This window comes from Chiloscyllium plagiosum, unplaced genomic scaffold (genome assembly GCF_037043375.1).
Source record: "Chiloscyllium plagiosum isolate Xiang-an unplaced genomic scaffold, Cpla_swu_hap1 HiC_scaffold_27, whole genome shotgun sequence".
Taxonomy (NCBI): domain Eukaryota; kingdom Metazoa; phylum Chordata; class Chondrichthyes; order Orectolobiformes; family Hemiscylliidae; genus Chiloscyllium; species Chiloscyllium plagiosum.
The window spans coordinates 41,874,247-41,894,271 of NW_028270165.1; the positions used below are offsets into that span (position 1 = coordinate 41,874,247).

General features: G+C 45.6%; 1 non-coding gene across 1 annotated transcript; it reads right to left on the reverse strand.

The window, feature by feature from the left end:
- Positions 1–2,283: 2,283 nt before the first annotated feature.
- trnae-cuc (transfer RNA glutamic acid (anticodon CUC)) lies at positions 2,284–2,355 on the reverse strand. Its single transcript has one exon. It is a non-coding gene; the product is annotated as a tRNA-Glu (tRNA).
- Between the last annotated feature and the right edge of the window lie 17,670 nt (positions 2,356–20,025).

A 20,025-nucleotide genomic window follows, 5' to 3' on the forward strand; every position in this document is an offset into this window, starting at 1 on the left:
TGGGTTTTCTCTGGGTGATCCTGTCTTCCTACATAAACCAAAGATGTACAGGTCATGTGGATTGGCCATGCTTAATTGCCCATAGAGTTAGGTACATTAGTTAGAGGCAAATGGGTCTGGATGGGTAACTCTTCGGAGGGTCGGTGTGGACTTGTTGGGACAAATGGCCTGTTTCCTGTAGCTAATCTCATCTGCACTAATTTTGTCTCTAACGAATGGCAGAGTAGACTCGACGGGCCCAATAGCCTAACTTCTGCTCCGATGGTCTTGCGGTCTTCGGTTTCTTTGGATCATTTCATTGGCAATGTGCAGTCGCTGGCTCAATGAGCAGCAGTGCCCCCGCTGGTGCTTCCGCAAGTTGCAAGAAAACTTGAACCTCTTCCCACACTCGGGCCAGCTGAAGGGCCTCCCACTGCTGAAGGACACACTGGTGTTTCAGCAGGGTGGAGGAATTGCTGAAGGCCTTCCCGCACTCAGGTCAGCAGAATGGCCTCCCACCCGCGCCTGTGTGGACCAGCTGGTGCTGAAGGAGCGGATAAAGCCCTTCCCACACTCGGGGCAGGAGAACGGCTTCTCCCCGGTGTGGACGCACTGGTGTCTCAGCAGGGTTTGAGGAATTGCTGAAGGCCTTGCTGCACTTAGGGCAACTGAACGACCTCTCTCCCATGTGGACCCCGCAATGGGCCAGCAGATCGGAGGGAAGAGCAAATCCCTTCCTGCACTCGGGGCAGAAGAACGGCCTCTCCTCAGTGTGGACCCACTGGTGTCTCAACAGGTGGGAAGAACTGCTGAAGGCCATCTCGCACTTGGGGCCGGAGAACAGCCTTCCACGGAGTGGACCAACTGGTGCGTCAGCAGGGCAGAGGAATCACTGAAGGCCTTCCCATACGCAGGGCAGCAGAAGGGCCTCTTCCCCTCTGTGGACCCACTGGTGCTTCAGAACCCTTTCAATTTTCACAGTATACTTCTGATGGGAAGGAGACCAGAATTGCACACAATATTCCAATAGTGGTCTAACCAATGACCTCTAAAGCCACAACATAACTTTCCAACTCCAATACTCAGACAGAGGATTGGGAAAGCTTTCAAAACCCACAAAAACCAAACAGGAAAGAATGGAGGGACAAACCGAATTTTTGAGAGCCAGCTTGGAAGCATCAATGAGAAATCGGCAGACTGCGTTTATTGGGTACCCGTTCTCCTTAATTACACTATATACGTATTTCTCTTGTGCTCTTCGTAGTTTCTCTGTGCTGCAGTGTGTAGTGGCTCGTTGAAATAATGTCCTGATGCAGCCTCGTTTGTGGGTGTTGGGACAATTGCTTCTGTGGTTCAGTATTTGTTTTGTGTGTGTTGTTTTTCTGTCGACGCCAGTTTGAAGTTCCCCATTGACTGTTCGCTCTACTGTAACATCTAAGAATGGCACTTTGTTGTTGTTCTCCTTTTCAAACCAGGAGCCCCCCTCAGGCCCACAGTCTCACTACTTGGAACACCAATATACAGACTAGTCAAAGGCCTCCACTGAAGACTAAAACACCAAGTCGAAGATTCACGCCACTCCATTTACTCCATCCAAGAATTCCTGAACACCAAACACACTAAGATAGAAGAGGATGGAATAATGATGTCCTTTGACATAACAGCCCTGTTCACATCCATTAACATCAACGTGGCGAAAGAAAACTGGAGACACTGCTCGAAGAACCAAAGACACAAACACAGCACCAATTTCATCAGCAAAGATAGCACTATCCAGCTCGTGGAACTGTGTCTTAGCACCCATTTCATATTCAGGAACAAGCCCTACAAACAAATCAACGAAATACCCATGAAACCACCAGTATCAGGATTCCTAGCAGAAGCAAAAATGCAGAGACTCGAACAAACAGCCCTTCCAAGGATCCAACCCAAACTTTGGGTCCGCTACAGTGATGACACTTTTGTCATCAAAAAATGAAACAAATGAGAGGAAACCTACAACACCATCAACAATATCCTCGCTGACAAAAAATTCACAAAAGAGGAGAACAACAACAAAGTGCCATTTCTAGATGTCACAGTGGAGCGAACAGTCAATGGTAAATTCAAAACAGCGTCTACAGGAAAACAACCCGCACGAACCAAGAACTTAACTACAGAAGTAATCATCCCTGCACATACAAACAAATCTGAATCAGGACACTATTTCAACGAGCCACGAAACACTGCAGCACCCAGAAACTACTATAAATAATTGCATAGCGCATTTAAGAAGAATGGGTAGCCTGCACCCCTGAAAATGGCTTCCCTGACCGGGAATCGAACCCGGGCCGCGGCGGTGAGAGCGCCGAATCCTAACCACTAGACCACCAGGGAGATGCGGGTGCATGCTGTCAGCTCTACTAAAAATTATTTCCCTGCCCGGAAATCGAACCTCGACCGCGGTCGTCAGCAAGCTTTCACCTGTGCATCCAACAATGTCATTTCTTGTATCCATTGCTCCCGATGCGGTCTCCTCTACATTGGGGAGGCTGGACACTCCTCACAGTGTCAAGTCACGGCGCTTGAGGGGATATCTCCAGGACACCCGTAACAATCAACCCCATCGCTCTATGGCCCAACATTTCAACACCCCCCACCCCACCCCCCCCAACCCACTCTGCCGAGGACATGCAGGTCCTGGGCCTCCTCCATCGCCGCTCCCTCCCCACCCGATGCCTGGAGGAAGAATGCCCCATCTTCCGCCTCGGATAAATTCAATCCCAGGACATGAATGTGGACTTCACCAGTTTCCACATTTCCCCTCCCCCCACCTTGCTTCAGTTCAAACCTTCCAGCTGACCTGTCCTACCTGCCAATCTCCCTTCCCATCTATCCGCTCCACGCTCCTCTCTGACCTGTCACCTCCATCCCCACCCCATTCACCTATTTTACTCTTTGCTACCTTCGGCCCAGCACACCCCCACCCCTAATTTATCTCTCCACCCTGGAAGCGTCCTGCCTCTATTCCTGATGAAGGGCTTTTGCCCGAAAAGTCGATTTTCCTGCTCCTCGGAAGCTCTCTGACCTGCTGTGCTTTTCCAGCACCACTCTGATCTAAACTCTAGTTTCCAGCATCTGCAATCCGCACTTTTGCCGACCCAATAAACCCAGTGTGCCGATTTCACATCAACAAACTGACACAAGCAGACACAACGTGTGCAGGAACCCTAGCCACATTACTTGACATAAAAGACATCTGGGAAATGATTTCCAGATAACTCAACCCTCTCAGCATTAAACAACGGCGAATGAACGTGAAATACCCGATACAAATAACCAGCAAACGAATGTTATTCACAAAATACCATCCAAGGAAATATATACATGAACTCTGCCGCACAGTTCTCTGTGGCAAGAAATGCTGGGATGAGATAAGGAAGATTTTTTTCAGCCAAAACGAATCGGCACTGACTGGACAGCCATTTAAAATCAACGCTGTCAGGCCAGGATGGAAGACCCGAAGGGATGCTTCATCTGGATGATGCTGGAAAATGAGGCGTTGAGTTGGGGAAAGTAAAATGTGCCCGTGAGCAGCGTGTTGGGCTATTTCAGCTTCCCCTCATTTGACAGCGCTGTGACTTGACTCCGATGTTCTCAGGGTCATTGACTGACGCGAGACAGTGAAAAGATTCTCATTCCCGCAGATCGGGAATTCAAACCGTATGCTGGCTTCAGGACAATGAGAAAGATTAATTGGGGTGTGTGAAGAAGCTGTGAGCTGCATTTCAAACAGGTAGGTGGAGTCAGATGCGTCATCCATTGCGCCCCGGCCCTGTGCGTATCTAACGCCACCATGCTGCAGAGTTCTGACGTTAATACGGACATGCGCAGCAATGGGAACATTCACAAGGTGAACAGCCAAAGATAATCACCGTCACTGCTTCCCTTCCATAGTCACAACTTTGTGAAGCAGTATCTTTCATTGGGAAATAAAACACCTTTGTCCTCAGGTGCCTGCTTCATTTCGATCACGACTTCACGCCCCTCACTGTTCTAGTCTCATTTCCAAACTCTTGGCTCATAGCCTCAAAAGCAGCTCTGCGGGTGTCTGCTTGTTCCATCCTGACAGGCAGTGGGTTGCAGATTCCCGACCAGTCCCAATGTGATTGAAATATTTCAACCCCTCCACTGATTTGCATCTTTAAAAAAAACGTGGAGCATTCTCCCTTTCTTTTTGACGACAGTTCTCAACTGCAGTCGGCAGGGTTCACACCTGCGTGGGGAACCCGCAATGGATTTCATGTCCATCGCATTCGCTATTCGGCCCACCAATACAGAACCACACTGACAGCTTCATTTCCCAGGTCTCTGCCTGTGGAGCTGAGAAAGAGTAAAACATTTTCCTGACACCATTAAAAACACGCATCTTTGCAGCCTAGAAAGCCATAGGAGCGAGACCAACAAACACCCCGTCCCGGTGTGGTCTCAAACCACCAACCTCCCGGTTAATAACCGAACGCACTGACCAGTTGCGCCATAGAGACAGGCTCGGACCGCCACGCACAATCTCGTTGAGGAAGCTACTATTCAATTCATAATTCAACCTGCCCCGCCCAGAATTACCATTGTCAAAGCACTGATAAAATGGTCGTCTGGTGTCAGCTCGGATTTCAGGTCCTGATTTCTCTGTCCTTTGGTCTCCCTGTTCCAACAGAGTTAAATGTTGTCTGTTCTCAGCTCTGCTCGATTTCTGCTGAATCTTTGACCCCCTTTTAAACCTTCTGGAGCAATGAAATATTCTGAGCCTCCTGGAAATGACAACTTATCTATACCTCTCCTGATTTTAAAAATCTCGATAAAGTTATCTGTCAACTTGCTAGGCTTCGTTGGAAAAATGTCCCAGCGTCTTCTTAACTCAAACCCTCCATTCCCAGCAGCACGCTGGTAAAGTAGGGAATAGGGATTTGTAGCAAATCACATAAATGTACTGTCTGAAAAAATCTGGCTGTGTTCTTGCCTGAGATATTGAGAGTCCCTCGTGTAAGTAATTACGAATGCAATTATTTTGGTCACAGAATTGAACAATCATTTTGCAAAAAAGGGGTCTACTCTGATAAGGAGGTAGTGGTCACTTCTAGGGTAAGTGAACAGTTTGTAGATCAGGGAGATGAAGTTCCAGACACTTGGGAAAGGCAAGAAATGACTGCGATAAATAAGACAAAGAACTGTGGATGCTGGAAATCTGAAACAAAAACTGAGAACACTGGAAAAACTCAGCAGGACTGGAAGCATATGTGGAGAAAAAGCAGAGATAAGGTTTCCAGTCCAACAACTCCTCTTCAGGATTCTGAAATAGTTTGTGAGAACCTCTTAAGACTACTGCTCCGCTTTAAGACCATAATACACAGGAGCAGGATGAGGCCATTTGGCCCATCGAGTCTACTCCACCAGTCGATCATGGCTGATATATTTCTCCATCCCATTCTGCTGCCTTCTCCTCATAACCCTTGACCCCTTACTAATCAAGAACCTATCTCTGTCTTAAATGCCCTCAATGACTTGGCATCCTCAACCCTTCTCCTAGTGGAAACATCATTTCCACATCCACACTATCCGGTCATAGAGTAGCACAGCGCTGCCTGACCCACTGTGATCTTTAGCATTTGTTGTTTTCAGGAAGGATTCCAGCATCTACAACAATGCGTTTCTAAATTTTGTACCCAAGTGGTTAGCTCTCCCTGGATCGCGTGAGATTTAACCTTACTCAACAATCCACTGTCTGGTACAATTAACAAAGTTCACAGTCCCCACCTCTTTTTGCATACGTAGTTTGCACGATGGATCAGTGGTGAGCACTGCTGCCTCATAGCACCAAGGACACGCGTTCGATTCCAGCCTTAGGGCGACTGTCTGTGCGGAGTCGCCCGCACATGAGCGTTTGCACATTCTCCCTGCCATGTCTGCGTGGGTTTCCTCCGGCTGCTTTGGTTTCCTCCCAAAGTCTAACGATGTGCGGTTTCGGGAGAAGTGACCATACTAAATGGGCCCAGAGTGTGCAGTAAGTGTAGTGTAATGGGATAGGTGAAATTGTATGCATGGGTTACACTTTGGATGGTCTGTGTGGACTTGTTGGGCTGAATGGCGTGTTTCCACATTGTCGGAATTCTACGTGGCATTCCCCCAACTCCAGAGTCTCAGCACTCTTGGCTTTTCCCATGGACAGTGTTGGGGAGGGAAACATTGTTTTACACGGGAGGAAGGTTCAGCGAGTGTGAAGCTAAAAGTACACGCAGTGCATCGCTTGAGCTGTTTACCCCGGTATACCAGAGGCTGAGGGGTGACCTTACGGACGTTTATAGAGTCATGCAAGGCATGGATAGGTTAAATAGACAAGGTCATTTCCCAGGGATGAAAGAAGTCCAGAACAGGAGGGTAGTATGTTTGGCGTGAGAGAGGCAAGTGTAAGGCATGATCTGCCGGAGGAAGTAGTGGATGTAGGTCCAATTATAACATTTAAAAGGCGTCTGGATGGATATATGAATAGGAAGAGTTCAGAGGGATATGGGCCAAGTGCTGGTAAATGAGACCAGATTAATTTAGGTTATCTGGTCGGCACGGATGAGTTGAATCGAAGGACCAGTTTTTGTGTTGTGTATCTCTATGACTCTGGCTTGCCCATAATGTTTGCCATGCCTGTATGTTCAGTTTCTGTCTGGTGTCGGTGCCAATGCCTTGATATCCCATTTCCTCCACCTCCCCAGATGTTAACCATTCCGTGTCTAGTTGTTTCTCAAGAAGCTGCATTGAAGGTTCATCCTGAATTGGTACTTTTTTTGCTTCCCAAAATCAGACTTACTCACTGCTTCATATCGTGAAAGATACTAACTTTCAGGTGGAGGGATCCAAAATTCAGAGGTGTCTGTCTTGATGTTTTCACTTTTCGGTCTCTGTAAGATCCTGAATCAGTACCATCGGGAGAATTAGCTTGAGCGGGGTGAGAATAGAGGGTGAGAGGGGGTGGATGGTGCTTTCAATTTTGTGGAAAAAGAAAAGAGTGTTCTGCAGAAAGTAGAATTGCTTGTTTGGAATTTCTATCCTGGACTGACAGTGATGATTTTTGTAATCTCTTTTTACAGATTATTTGAAGATCTGAAGACGGAAGTTTCCATATCAATAGATGAAGGGCTTTGCCTGAAACATTGACTCTGCTGCTCCTCAGATGCTGCCTGATCTGCTATGATTTTCCAGCATTGCACTTTGACTCTGACTCTCCAGCATTTGCTGTCCTCAATTTCACGTCAATGTCTGACAGTCACTGAATCCATCGGGACTATAACAATTTTCGACCATGATTCTGTGAGAAGAAACCAAGCTTTTTGGTTCCTGTTTCAGTACTTTTTCAACATCAGTGAGACTGGAAGAGAGACACTACTGTTGCAGCACTCTGACTGTGGAGCCAGTAAATGTTATACAGACTGGGAGGAGGAATTCATGGCAGAGAGGTGCTGTACACGCGTTTGTGTGCAGGTGAAGCTTCGGTCATGGAGAAACCTAAGGAATCCCGTCCCGTGGAGAAACCGTGGAAGTGTGGCGACTGTGGGTAAAGCTTCCGTTTCCCATCTGACCTGGAGACTCATGGGCGCAATCACACCGGGGAGAGACTGTTCACCTGCTCTGAGTGCGGAAAGGGCTTCAGCAATTCCACCCGCCTGAATTGATACTTTTTTGCTTCCCAAAATCAGACTTACTCACTCCTAGATGTCGTGAAAGATACTAACTTTCAGGTGGAGGTATCCATAATTCAGAGGTGTCTGTCTTGATGTTTTCACTTGATGAGCCATCAGCGGGTCCACATTAGGAAGAGGCCCTTCAGCTGCCCTGAGTGCGGGAAGACCTTCAGCAATTCCTCTGCCCTGCTGAGGCACCAGCGGGTCCACACCGGGGAGAGCCCGTTCTACTGCCTCAAGTGTGAGAAGCGCTTTACCCAGGCATCCCACCTTCGGATCCATACGGGGGAGAGGCCATTCCCCTGCCCAGAGTGCGGGAAGGCCTTCAGCAATTCCTCCCACGTGCTGAGGCACCAGCGGGTCCACTCTGGGGAGAGGCCGTTCACCTGCCCCGAGTGCAGGCGGAGGTTCTCATCATTCTGCACCTTGCAGAAGCACCAGTGGGCACACCAGTGCTCCCAACAATCTGATTCTGCTGGTGAAACTGCTGTGGATCACTGCGAGGACTGAACCCCTGCCCATTCTGACAGTGCTTATAGTGGGAGAGTCGGTCGGATTTTTTTGGTTTATGCCGTCGTGCTCCCCCACCCCCGCAACTTTGCTTCCAGTGGGCGCTGCTGCTCGTTGAGACCAGGAGCTTTCTCTCTAGTGTTTTCTGTCCAGTTAAAGAATTATTGCCTCTGTCTGGGAACGGGCTCCAGTCTGTAAGAAATAGCTGAATACTTCAGGGTGTCCATTCACATTCAGCAGTGACATTGAAATTAAATTTACAGTTATGTGCCTGTGAACAACTCATCATCGAAGGATTCCCCAACGGCTTGGCAATCCATTGTTGGGAACTGTTTGCTTGAATTGATAATTTTAAAAATTCTCTTCCTTAATTTACCCCTTAATTTTGTGTCTATGGGATGGTGGAGGACTTGATCATAAGGCTTAAATCATTGCTATTAACTGGATTATCTTGTTTAACTTTGCCCTAGTAAATTTGCGGTATTCATAATTGTTTGTTCTTGTTTAAATTATAATTCTGGTGTGCAAGATCTGTTCATCAAGTGTGGTCCTCTTGATGAAACTGCTGTGGGTCACTCCCAGGACTGAACCCCTGTGCATTCTGACAGTGTGTGTGCAGTGGGAGAGTCAGTGGGCTTTTTTGTTTTATGCCCTTGCCCCACCCTGCCCCGCCGCCCACTTTGCCTCCATTGGGCGTTGCTGCTTGTTGAGCCCAGGAGCTGTTCTCTCTAGATTCTACTGTCCAGTTAAAGAATTGTTGGCTCTTTCTGAGAATGAGTCCCAGCCTGAAAGAAATGGCTGAATACTTTGGGGTGTCTATTCACATTCAGCAGTGACTTTTAAATTAGATTTACAGTTACGTGTCTGTGAAAAACTCATAGTCCAAGTATTGCACAAAGGCTTGGCAATACATTGTTGGAAACTGTTTGTTTGAATTGGTAAGTTTTAAAAATAAATTCTTTCTTAATTTGCCGCTTAAATTTCTGTCTCTGAGATGATGGGGGACTTGATCAAAGAGTTTAAATCATTGCTATTAATTAGATTATCTACTTAACTTTGCCCAAGAAAAGTTGCCGTATTTATAATTGTTGGTTTTTGTTTAAATTATAATGTTGATGGTGCAAGATCTGTTCTTCATCAAGTCTGGTTTGGAACAGTTGAGAAATTGAGGGACATTGCATGTTTTAATTTCACTGTGTTGTGAATCTGGTGAGAGTGACATTCATTTGTATTGGGTTGCTTACCATTAGTTGTAATGTCTTTCACCCCAACTATTCACTATGGTAGTGAGTTCCAGAGTCTCACCACACTCTGAGGTTTTTCATGAAATCCTTAGTACAGAATTGGAAGGGAAAATGTTGACGAGGGCAGAATATAGGGTCTTAACTGCAAAAGCCAGGAAGTCATTCGACAAAGTAAGACCATGACAATGTAGGGACAAATAAGGAACTTTGACAGCAATGAAGACGTCACACGTCAGAGTTCAAGATAATGGTCGTGACAAAAAGAAAAAGTACCCTGCTGATATTGGATATTGTAATTAAGCAAGTTTCGAGATGCTGCAGTTGGTTGAATATAATGACGTAAGAGATGAAATAACCAAAACCACGAATGTAATTTGATGTCGGTAACCATAAAGTAAGTGTATACTATTGATTGATAGAGGTCAATTGCGTGCAAGTAGGCCATTCAGCCCATCGAGTCAACATTGACTGACCGTCCCACCCAGACCCAGTTCGTTACCCTATCTCTGTAACCCTGCATCTCCCATGGTCAATCTACCCTCACCTGCACATCCTTTGGATTGTGTGAGGAGGCCAGAGCACCAGAGGAAACCAACGCAGACACAACGGGAGAAGTGCAAACTCCACACAGAGAGTCGGCCCGAGGGTAGGATCAAACCGAGGTCACTGATGCTGTGAGGCAGCAGTGCTAACCACCGTGCCACTACCACATGCTGCTCTCTAAAGAAATGAATTTCAAAGACTCGGGAACACTTGAGAGAAAAACAAAACTCTCCTATATTAAATGAGAGGCTAGTCTCTGGCTAGAAATGAGTGGATATTACATTTTCATAAAGTCCTCTCCAGATGTTATACAGCTTCATCAGATCATCTGTTTCTTCTAAACTCAAACTGATACAAGCCCAGCCTGACATCCTCCTGTCCCCGATTATAAGTTGAGTAAATCAGCGACCCTCGACCTCACTGGCATGACACAGGATGCCCCCAATCCAAGTTGACCTTAATTGTCTAACCTCTTGACGCCACCATGTGGTCAGCCGCAACTCAGCCCTGAACGAGAGCAGAGGAACTGAATAGACGGCAGTGAGGTGGACATTGTATTCCCAGAGAATATTGTTCAAGTGAGAAAGTTGTTCAGATCACATTCGGATCATTGCAGGGACCATGTCTCCTGTCATTTAAATATCATAGATCCCAATAACAGTCTACTTTTGTTGTACATTGTGTGTGTTTTACCTGATTTTCTGTTGCTGTCATTCCCATTAGGGTGTGTGAATTCAGTACCAGATAATAGTCTCAGTTCTGAATTATCCTTGAGGATTGGTGTAGAACGTACAAAGTGTCAGTCATAATGGAAGAAGCTCTACTGTTTATTTAACCCTTTGCTGCCATTGTCCTGGGACTAAATGAATGGGGAAGTGTAGAGGGAGTTTTACTCTGCATCTAACCCAATGCTGTCTTTGTCTTGGCAGTGTTTGTTGGGGACAGTGTTGAGGTAGCTTCACTTTCAATTTAAGAGTAGAGGAAGCTTTATTCTGATTGTAAACCCATGCTGTCCTTGCCCTGGGAGTGTGAGATGGCATCTGTAATTGAAGTGAATGCAGACTTGCTGTGGGAGTGGAGGGTACTTCTACCTGAGCACACCCATCTTTGAGATTGCTGTGCTAATCAAGGCAATCTCAGACACCTTCATTCACTTTTCCAACCAACCACAGGGTGGTTAAGGATGGTATAAATGCAAACATTGCCAGCGATGCCCACACCCAATGCATGAATAAATACTTTTTGTTTAAAAGTTACATTCACGTTCCAAACCCTCTAATGTATGATTACTTACATGGAAAATTCCTGTCAGTTTCGAATATCATTTTAAAACATAGGAATGTGTCAACCATGGAGAAATATAACAAGAACAACAAATGGAGAAGTTAACAGGTAATGAGCAGGACCAGAATGCTGAGTCAGTCTGACCTCCATGGCTGAGAGAGTTCTCCCAGATGTTGAAGTTACACCAATGCCTTTTACTCTTGCAGCTTCCCCAAAAGTTTGTCCCCGATGTCAGTTCATTCAATGACCTGAAGAACTAACTATTTTTATCTCCATAGCTGCTGCCAGAATTGCTGAGTAATTCCAGCCCTTCTGCTTTATTATTTTATAGGATTTGAGCTTCCCTAAGTCAGTGTAATGAAGAACTGCAGATGCTGGAGATCTGAAACACAAAAATGCACCAATTGCTGGAGAAACTCAATAGGACTGGAAGCACAAGTGGAGAGAGAAGCAGGGTTAGCATTTCAAGTGCTGTGACCCTTCTTCACAACAGTTCTGGACGAAGGCCAGGATATTGACTCTGTTTCTTTCTCTCTCTTTCTCCACCGGTGTTGCCAGACTGGCTGAGTTTCTCCAGCAATTTCTGTTCTGACACTTTCACAAGGTTGATGTTTGTTATCCATCCCTAAGTGCAAGGTGTCTTGCTTATGCCAATTCAGAGGGCAATTTAAGAGTCAACCACATTGCTGTGGATCTGGAGTCACATGTAAGCCAGACCGGGTAAGGATGGCAGTTTCCCTCCTGAAAGGACATTGGTGAACATGGGTTTTTATGACAATTGACGTCAGTGCCATCGATACCATACTGAGACTAATTTTGTGTTCCCCATTTATGATTTGAATTATTCACATCTCACCTCTTGCTGTGGTGGGATTTTAACTCATGTTCCCTGGATTACTCATCCTGTGACATTATGTTCACAGTGTTGTTTCCCATCCTTTGCTATTTTGTGTTTGCCCTTTACGTCTTTGTCCTCTGATGTTTGGGAAATTGAACCTGTTTAAAAGATTGCCCTAAACCTGCCCCTTTGACCAAGTCTTTGGTCACCTGTCCTAATCTGTGCTCCACTCTTGTGATTTTTAAAGGAATTCTCATTATGTTCACGTGAAGCACTTTGAGATAGTTCACTGCACCACATAAGTTATTTGAATGCAGTTTGTATCCCTATCTTAATATCTGAAAGTAGAGGGTCATATTTTAAAAGTAGAAGACAAAAATGAGGATGATTTTTTTTTCTTTCTGATGGTTGTGTGTCTTCCTCAAAAGGCAGTGAATTCAAAATCTTTCAGGCAGATGTAGATAGGTTCTTGATAACCAAGTGGATGACAGATTGTCGGGGATGTGTAGGAATGTAGAGTTGAGGTTGAATTCAGATCAGCCATGATCTTATTGAATGTTGCAGCAGGCTCGAAGGGCCGAGTGGCCTACTCCCGCCCATTGTATGTTTGTATCAAGCAGTCTGTGTCTCCCTTCTTATTGCTATGAACTGGGTCATTCCTTTCCAATATTGCGTCTTGTAGACAGTTAAGTGAACACCAGGTGGCCTCCTATTGGGAGCAGGCATATTGTAGGAATTGCAGTATTTCTTGTGTTAATTTTGTTACTTCTCACTCAGTGTTGCTGAGAATCATCTAAATAAAAACCAAAACACTTCTATTATTATCGCACCAATGGAAGTGTTGGTTTGGATGTAACATTGTTGAATAAGCCATTCCCAGCTTTTCCAGAATTCTGTGTTTAAAGCCCTAGAGTCTGGTTTGTACCCCTGAAACAGTTCTTATCAATGTCATATTTGACATCCTTTGTAACGGTGATAGGGATGAACATTGCCTCGTCGACCTGCGGACAGCCTCGATCAGAGTTAATGACAGTACTGACCCTCTCCAATATCGCTGTATGCTCTGGGAGGGTCTGCTTTTAGCTCTTCCATTCTTATTTATTTAACTGTAGCTGCTGGTGTTGGCATCTATACTGATGATATCCAACTGTGCCTGAACACCACTTCTCTCCCGACTCCTGTCATTTATAATTTACCAATAATTTCATCTGAATGCCTGCCCAGTTTATAACCATAAACATTCCCTTAGTTAAATATTATGAAGGGTGAAGCCATTGTTTTAATCCCCAAGTTCGACCTGACACCCCCTCCAACCCCAGTAACTCTGTTGACATCCTTCTTGTCACATTTAAACTAGGATGGATAGATTCGTGAACAGTCGGGGGATGAACAGTTACAGGAAAAGGGCAGGGAAGTGGATGTGGGGAATGTCAGATCAGCCACGATCCTACTGAATGGAGGAGCAGGCTCAAGGGGCTGAATGGCGTATTCCTGTTCCTATTTTTTATGATTCCCGAGCCCTTACCTCTGATACAGGACACTGACTTCAGTTTGTGCCATTACTGAGAGTGCTGATGTTCCCTTGTGTAATATCAACAACGTAGCAGCTGCTGCAACCTCTCGCTCCTTTGTTACCTCTAAACACAATATGCCAATGTGTCCAGGGGAGGCGATGGCCGACTTTATTGTCACCAGACTATTCAGCCAGTTAATGTTCTGGGGATTTAGGTTCAAAACCTACCACGGCAGATGGTGGAACCTGAATTCAATATAAATCTGGAATTAAGAGTCTAATGATGAAATCGTTGTGGTTTGTTTTAAAAACTTATCTGGTTTCCTGCTGTCCGAAACTGGTCTGATCTACATGTGATTCAGATCCACTGTCAGCTGGTTGAATCTTCACTGCACTTTCAATCAAAACCTCCAGGCGGAGGTTCGCTATAACCTCCCCACTTTTATACTCTATTTAAATGCCAATCTCCCTTTTGCCGTCCCTATTACTCACTGAACTTAGATGAAGAGTTCATAGATGCTTCCAAATCCTCCTATTCAGCAACTTTCTCCATTTAACATTCAACACATTTCCTGCTGTCAAAGTGCACAACCTCATTTTCCCACATTCTATTCCATCTGGCAAGGGTTTGCTCATTTGCTTAACCTGTCGATATCCCTCTCCATGTCATCCTCACCACCTGCATTCCAATCAACTGTCTCTACTGCAGTCTTGGCAATAGTACATTCACTTCATGTTTCCAAGTAATTCATATCCATATTGTAAATAATTTTGGCCCCAGCCCTGATCCCTGTGGCACATTGCTCATTACAAGTTGCGATCCTGAACATGCCCCTTATCCCTACTGCATCATTCGTTAGCCAATCATCTATCCATACGATTAGACTGTCCTCGATATCGTGCGAATATCATTGGCTCTGCCAGCAAATCTTTCCAAACTGTCCTTGAAAAAGTGGTGGTGAGCTGCCTCTTAAATTGCTTCACAAATATGATGTGGTCTATAATAAAGGTTCAGGAGTGAGTTCCAGGTTTTTGATCAATAACATCGAAGTAATGCGTATATGTCACAGTTGGAATGTTGTTTTCACACTTATCTCCTCTTGCTGGTTGAAGTGATGGAGTGGAAGTTGCTCTTGAAGAGCCGCCACTCATATAATCAAGCCAGACAGATCGATTGTGGCCAGAGACTCTGCCATTTCGACTTCTCATCAATCTACATTCTTTCCATCCAAGTTTTAGTCACATCAAACTGCCACAGAACGCTGTTATGGCCTCAGTAAACTATAATAACGTGAAGATCGCTGGGATGACTTTCTACATCCTAATATAAACACAGATCATTGTTTCCAGTTTTGGTGGAACAAAAGACATCATATTGGTGGATGATTACAGTTAGTGAAAACACAGCTAGCCATCGATAAATATTAATCCCGTTCACTTCAACGGCCAAATTTCAATTCAGAAACCAAGTGCACTCGGCTGCTTGTAACAGAGACAACATGACAAAATGGCTCATAGGAGGAGAAATGGGACATTGAAGAGGAGTGAAATGTTTGCTTTTGGTCACCTCCACAATTGTTAGAAAAACAGGTTGAAATGATTCTTTAAAGCTGGCTGAAGTAATGGTGAAAAAAGACATTTCTTATTTCTGAAAGAATGGGGAAACAGAAGAGGGAATGAAATCTGACTTGGGTGCTATTTCCTATTTGTTGAGGATGTTGCTTCATCACACTCTTGGTTTAGAGCATAAGCTCTTCATCAGGAATAAAGGGTGGCCCAAGGGGGCTGAGAGATAACTGGGAAGGAAGTGGGGCTGGAGGGAAGGCAGCTGGGAGTGCAATAGATAGATGGAGGTAGGGATTGATGGTGATACGTCAGAGATGAGGGTGGAGCAAATAGGTGAGAAGCAAGGTGGACAGGTATGACAGGTCAAGAGGTTGGTGTCGAATTGGAAGGTTGGATCTTGGACAAGGTGGGGGAGAGGGAATTAGGAAACTGATGAAATCGATATTGATCCCATGTGGTTGGAGGGTCCCAAGGCAGATGATGAGGCGTTTTTCCTACAAGCGTCGGGTTGCAAGAGCTTGGCAGTGGAGGAGATCCAGGGCTTGCATGTCCTTGGCGGAATGGGAGGGGGAGTTAAACTGTTCAGACACAGGGCCGTCGGTCGTTTGGTTTTATTGTCCCAGAGTTGTTCCCTGAAACGTTCCGATAGTTGGCGTCCAGTTTCCCCAATGTGGATGAGACCATATTGCCTGCAGTGGAAATAATCTTATAAATAGATTGCATAAATCTTAGCCTGCCAGAGTTATTTTCTTTAATTAAATGAAAGAATATTTTAATTAAATTGGGTGACTGCATGAAACGGTTTGTTGGTCAGATTTGAATCATCACTCCCAAATGAGACAATGCTATGAATATCAGTGAACTGCTGTTTTTGTTAAAATCCACAAGTTCTTGATGTATTTTCACAACTTACTGGAATTCACACCTGCACATTCAATGTCAAACTCTGACACCAGAAATGAAATTACACCATTAATTTTGACTTACAATATTCGAAGAAACAAATTAATAGCACACAGTGAATACCAAGTCTGATTAATATGAAATTAAATTTGACCAAAAAATATAAAATCAAGATGGGAGATAAGAAATGGGAGAAGTGCATTAAGGCAAGAAATGCAGCATCATAGAAGGTGCTCCTCCAGAGAGTGTATTTTACCAACTAGCACTGCTAAATATAAACACTCTGATATGATCCTCCGGTTTTAATGTAAACCATAACCCCATACAGTAGATACCATTTAAATGAGTTAAAAATACAATCCTTGATCAAACCCAGCCTCCAGCCTTACCGCCGGCTTCTTGGAGCTTGGACCTTCCTTCAGCTCCGGGGGTTCGTTGAACTCCTGGGCTCCAGCTGCCACTCCTCCACTGAAGAAGCTTTGGGAAGCAGATGCAAAGGCAAGACACAGAACAGACCACCTTTGTAAGTGAAAGCAGCTTACGGAGACATTGAGCAATAGCGTCACATGGTTTTGACCCATCGATCTCTGGTTCATCTGCCCAGCACACTCACGCAGCACTACTCTGCTTCTGTGCTCCCAGAAGCTGGATTGTGGATCAGTTTAAAGTAGGTCCTATATCTCTGACAACATCGATACACAAGGCAGTGAAGAAAGGTTTCAGCACACTGGCCTTCATCAATTAGGGAATTGAGTATAGATGTTGGCAAGTGATGTTGTAGTTGTACAGGACGTTGATGAGGCTGCACTTGGAATATTGCGATCAGTTTTGTCCCCTTGGTGTTCTGACTTCTGACTTCTTCAACTCTGGCTTTGTGTTGAACTTGATGGGATACTTTGTGCAACTCAGCATGTTTAAACAGTATCTCTCAGAGGGATTCATTTGAAACTTTTCAGGAGGTGAGCTCAACAAGATTGAACTATTCAAATTTACTTGGACTCTCTTTTAAACTTACTTCAGGACCAGTAGTCAGAGACACAAACAGCATGGAAACAGACCCTTCTGTCCAACTTGTCCATGCTGAGCTGATATCCTAAATTAATCGAGTCCCATTTGACAGCACCTGACCTATATACGCTGGCACCTTATTTCATATATATACCACCCTCTGCATGAAGACATTGTCCCTTTAATATATTTCGCCTCTTACTCTAAACCTATGCCCTCTAGTTCTGGACTCCCCCATCCCAGGGAAAAGACCTTGTCTATTACCCTGTCAATATCCCTCATAATTTTGTAACTTCTGTTGGGTCACTCCTCTGCCTCCGATGCTCCAGTGAAAACAGCCCCATCCTATTCAGCCTCTCCCTGTAGCTCAAACCCTCCAACCCTCAGCAATATTCCCGTAAATCGTTTCTCATAGAGAAGTTAGCGTTTCAGTCCTGAAGAAAGGTGAATACCCAAAACGCTGACTACTCCACATCCTGGTGCTGCCTGGCTTGCTGTATTCTCCCAACCTCCTGCTTGCCTGCTACGGGTTGCAACATGTAGTGGCTCAGTGTTACCACTGCAGCCTCACAGTGCTGGGGACCCAGGTTTGATTCCAGCCTTGGGTGGCTGTCTGTGAGGAGTTTGCACTTTCTCCCAGTGTCTGCGTGGGTTTTCTCTGGATGATCCTGTTTTCTTCCATAAACCAAAGATGTGCAGGTCATGTGGATTGGCAATGCTTAATTGCCCATAGAGCTCGGTACATTAGTCAAAGCGAAACGGGTGTGGATGGGTTAGTCTTCGGAGGGTCGGGGTGGACTTGTTGGGACAAATTGCCTGTTTCCACACTGTAGCGAATCTCATCTGCACTACTTTTGTCACTAAAGAATGGCAGAGAAGACTTGACGGGCCGAATGGACTAACTTCTGCTCCGATGGTCTTGCGGTCTTAGGTTTCTCTGGAACATTTCATTGGCAATGTGCAGTCCCGGGCTCAATGAGCAGCAGTGTCCATTGAAAGCAAAGCTCATAGTATCGTAGAACTCCTACAATGTGGAACCAGGTCCTTCAGCCCAACACATCTGCACTGATCTTCCGAAGAGTAACCTACTCAGATCCATTTTTCTACCCTCCGTATATTGCACACAGACCCACTAGGGTGGAATTGATCCTGGGTTCCGGTGCCATGAGGCAGCAGTGCTAACCATGAGGCACCATGGGGTTGTGGTTGTGGGGTGTAGGGGAGGCACTTGCAGTCCAGCAGAAAACAAAAACAGCCCACCTACTCTCCCACTGCACCCACTGTCAGAACTGGCAGAGGTTCAGTCCTGGGGTGTGACCGAAGGCAGCGTCACCGGTGGGATCTGGTTGCTGGGAGCGCTGGTGCCCCCGCTGGTGCTTCCGCAAGTTGCAGGAAAACATGAACCTCTTCCCACAGTCGTGCCAGCTGAAGGGCCTCTCCACGGTGTGGACGGACTGGTGCCTCAGCAGGGCTGAGGAATTGCTGAAGGCCTTCCTGCACTTAGGGCAACTGAACGACCTCTCCCCAATGTGGACCCACCAATGGGCCAGCAGGTCGGAGGAAAGAGCAAAGCCCTTCCTGCACTGTGACATCTGGGCAGAAGAATGGCCTCTCCTCGGTGTGGACCCACTGGTGTCTCAGCAGGTGGGAAGAACTGCTGAAGGCCATCTCGCACTTGGGGCCGGAGAACGGCCTTTCCTGGTGTGGACCAACTGGTACGTCAGCAGGGCAGAGGAATCACTGAAGGTCTTCCCGCACTCAGGGCAGCAGAAGGGCCTCTTCCCCTCTGCGGAACCATTGGTGCTTCAGAACCCTTTCAAATTTCACAATATGCTTCTGATAGGAGGGAGACCAGAATTGCACACAATATTCCAAAAGTGGTCTAACCAATGTCCTGTACAGCCACAACATAACTTCCAAACTCCAATACTCAGTCAGAGGATTGGGAAAGCTTTCGAAACCCACAAAAAACAAGCAGGAAAGAATGGAGGGACAAACCGAATTTTTGAGAGCCAGCTTGGAAGCATCAATGAGAAATCAGCGGACTGGGTTTATTGGGTATCCGTTCTCCTTAAATACACAATATACGTATTTCTCTTGTGCTCTTCGTAGTTTCTCTGTGCTGCCGTGTGTAGTGACTCGATGATATAATGTCCTGATGCAGCTTCATTTGTGGGTGTTGGGATGATTGCTTCTGTGGTTAAGCCTTGCATTGCGTGTGTTGTTTTTCTGTCGACGCTAGTTTGAAGTTCCCCATTGACTGTTCGCTCTACTGTGACATCTAAGAATGGCACTTTGTTGTTGTTCTCCTCCTCTTCAAACCAGGAGCCCCCCTCAGGCCACAGTCTCACTACTTGGAACACCAATATACAGACTAGTCAAAGGCCTCCACTGAAGACTAAAACACCAAGTCGAAGATTCACGTCACTCCATTTACTCCATCCAAGAATTCCTGAACACCAAAGACACCAAGATCGAAGAGGATGGAATAATGATGTCCTTTGACATAACAGCCCTGTTCACATCCATTAACATCAACGTGGCCAAAGAAAACTGAAGACACTACTCGAAGAACCAAAGTCACAAACACAGCACCAACTTCATCAGCAAAGATAACAGTGTCAAGCTCGTGGAACTGTGCCTTATCACCCACTTCATATTCAGTAACAAGCCCTACAAACAAATCAACGGAACACCCATGAAACCACCAGTGTCAGGATTCCCAGCAGAAGCAATAATGCAGAGACTCGAACAAACAGCCCTTCCAACGATCCAACCCAAACTTTGGGTCCGCTACAATGATGACACTTTTGTTATCAAAAAATGAAACAAATTAGAGGAAACCTACAACACCATCAACAATATCCTTACGGGCATAAAATTCACAAAAGAGGAGAACAACAACAAAGTGCCATTTCTCGATGTCAC